The 3,260-nt window shown below is 42.5% G+C and overlaps 1 protein-coding gene across 2 annotated transcripts in view; it reads left to right on the forward strand.

Annotated features, from left to right (window-relative positions):
• The window catches only part of Itpr2 (inositol 1,4,5-trisphosphate receptor, type 2), a 153,343-nt gene that overhangs the window by 99,383 nt on the left and 50,700 nt on the right, over nucleotides 1-3,260 (forward strand). The window lies entirely within an intron of this gene.

The following is a 3,260-nucleotide window of genomic DNA, read 5'->3' on the forward strand; positions in this document are numbered from 1 at the left end:
TGTGTGTGTGTGTGTGTGTGTGTGTGTGTGTGTGTGTATGTGTGTGTGTGTGTGTACTGGGTTTGAATTCAGGACCTAGGCCCCTTAGGTTTTTCACTGAAGTCTTGTGCTTTACCATTTGAACTACAGTTCCACTTCTGTCCTTTTGATGGTTAATTGGGATTAACAGTCTTTCTGATTTGTCTACCCGGGCTGGCTTTGAACTTTGATCCTCAGATCTCAGTCTCCTGCATAGCTAGGATTATAGGTGTCAGCCAGGGCACCTGGCTATGGTTAGTTTTTATGGTATTGCCCTCTCCTGTCTGGCTTTGAACAGAAATAACTAAGAAATGATTGAGTAGTTGGCTCAATTTTTTTATTATTGTATTTGTCTGGGATATGTATGTTTTCTTCTTTTGGGATTGAACCCAGGACCCCATTCGTGCTAGGCAAGAGCTATGAGACTATCCACACCAACAGCACCTGAGACGCTGTGGGTGCTTATTGAGGATCACTGTCGGCATCTGCTGAGTTTTTGTTAGTTAGTCCGCTTCCTTTGTGCCAGCCCTGGGCTTGAATGCAGGGCCTGGCCGCTGCCCCTGTGCTTTGGTGTTCAAGGCTGGTGATCGACCACTTGCTCCACTTTTGACATTTTGGTGGTTTGTTGGAGTCTCACAGACTTTCCTGCCCGGCTGGCTTCAAGCTGTGATCCTCAGATCTCAGCCTCCTGAGTAGCTGGGATTGCAGGCGTGAGCCGCCAGTGCCCACTGGCATCCATTGATCACAAAAATTACTTTGTTTTGTACTTTTGTGTCAGTACGGGGAGCTTTGAATTCAGGGCCTCTAGTTCTCATTTGGCTTTTTGCCCTTGACCATACCTCCAGTTCCTGACTTAATACATAGATAATTATATATTTACATTAGTTTTGATAGTATGATGCCAAAATATTACAAAATCATACTTTCTTATTGCTAGGAGAGTCAGATTGTAATCTTCCTTTGTTTTGTGCTGTGCCAGTCTTGGGGCTTGAACTCGGGGCTCGGGCACTGCTCCGGAACCTGTTTGCTCTCGGCTGGTGCTCTACCGCTTGAGCCACAGCCCACTGTCGCTCTTTTTTATTTTATTTATTTTTATTGTAAATGTGAGCTTCTTTTTTTTTTATTGTGAAAATACCGTACAGAGGGGTTACAATTAAATGAGCAAGGTAATGAGTCCACTTCTTACCAAGCATTGTTGCCTCCTCCTTTGTTTCCCCTTCCCCTCCCTGCCCACCTCCCACTTTCACTGTTTTAAGTAGTTTACTAGAGGTAAGTCTCATGAACTTTCCTGCCCCGTCTGGCTTTGAACCATGATCCTCAGACCTCAGCATCCCGAGTAGCTGGGATGACAGGTGTGAGCCACCAGCACCCAGCTCAAATTCTGTTCTTCACCATGCGAATGATGGTGCTGCTGATTTTCAGGGAATCAACTTGTAGATAGCCAACGTCAGTCTGTTATTAAAAATGACAGCTTGGTGCTCATTATATTATAGGTAGCAGCGTGCTTAATACTTTGGAGTATTAAGTACTTTGCTGAAATTTAACAGATAAACCCAGAGAGGTGTTCTTCTTTCATTCTTTTTGCTCTCTTTCTTTTTCTAGCTAGCTATTTCTAAGTGCCAAACACAATTTGTATGCTGCTCCTTAGTAACTTTCACTCTCTCTCTCTCTCTCTCTCAATACTAATCAGCTGATATTTTAAAACTTGTACAGGTCTGCCAGGTGCCGGTGGCTCACGCCTGTCATCCTGGCCACTCAGGAGGCTGAGGTCTGAGAATTGGGATTTCAAACCCGTCCAGATGGGAAAGTCTGTGAGACTCTTACCTCCAATAAAATATGTGATAATATATATATTTTATTGTCTGGAGAAAGTAGGTAGCATCTGCATGTTATCTAATACACCTACTATATTATATATATATATAACTATAAACTAGATAATATTTAATATGTTGTAATATATATGTGTGTAATATATATACACCACTTGAGCCAGCTTCCAGCTTTTAGTTGGAGATAAGAGTCTCACAGACTTTCCTGCCCCGGCTGGCCTCAAACTGCAGTCCTCAGATCTCAGCCTCCTGAGTAGTTAGGATGACAGGCGTGAGCCACCAGGGCCCAGCTCAGATTCGTCTTTTTAGATTAAATTGCTTGGCTTTTCATTCTTTCATTTGTGTCTCATCTAAAATGTCTACAGCTCCTCTTTGCAAACGAAGGCAGACATCTTGGCTCAGCGTTGCCTTACAAAACAACACCCTTGTGCTTCAGAGTGGGCACAGGGCTCTGTGTTCTCCAAAATTAAAACGCGCAAGGCATATGGAGGAAGTATGTGCCTTCCTCCTGGCCCCGGGGGGAGGCAGCTGCTCCAGCAGGCTTTGCTTCCCAGATTGTTTGCCAATTGTTTTCATAAATATTCATCTCAAATCCTGACTGGCAGACAAGTTGTTCTTTTTGGACTCTTCCTTTCTGATTCATATGCACTGTTGCTAAATGTTTGTACCACAGTATAGCTCAAAAGGATTTTTAAATGAAAATCTCTTTTTTAAAATCTGGGCTCTACCTCAGAAATGAACCCATAGATCTAGAGCTATCTAACCTTCCGTAAGGGGGCTAAAAAATAGAATGGGAGAAAGACAGCTTTCTTCAGTAAATGGTGCTGGAAAAACTGGTTAATCACCTATAGAAAACTAAAGCTATATCCTTATATATTACCCTGCACCAGAAACAACTCCAAATGGATCAAAGACCTCGGAGTCAAAGCAGACACCCTGAAAACATTACAGGATGGAATAGGAGAAACCCTAGGTCTCTTTGGCACAGGCCGAAATTTTCTTAATAGAGACACAGAAACACAGCAAATGAAAGAAAGGTTGGACAAATGGGATTGCATGAAGCTGCAGAGCTTCTGCATGGCAAAGGACATAGCTAGCAAGATTGATAGAAAGCCCATGGATTGGGAGAAGATCTTCACTAGCCATACAACAGACAAGGGGCTCATATCTAAAATATACCTGGAACTCAAAAAACTAAATCCCCAACAACAAATCCTCAAAGAAACAACTGCCCAATAAATAAGTGGGCTAAAGATTTAAAGAAAAACTTCTCTGAAGAGGAAAGAAGGATGGCCAATAGACACATGAAGAATTGCTCAACCTCTCTAGCCATAAAAGAAATGCAAATCAAAACAACATTGAGATACCACCTCACCCCAGATAGAATGGCAAAAATCAAGAACTCTAATA

Source organism: Dipodomys ordii, unplaced genomic scaffold (genome assembly GCF_000151885.1).
Source record: "Dipodomys ordii isolate 6190 unplaced genomic scaffold, Dord_2.0 Scaffold266, whole genome shotgun sequence".
NCBI lineage: Eukaryota > Metazoa > Chordata > Mammalia > Rodentia > Heteromyidae > Dipodomys > Dipodomys ordii.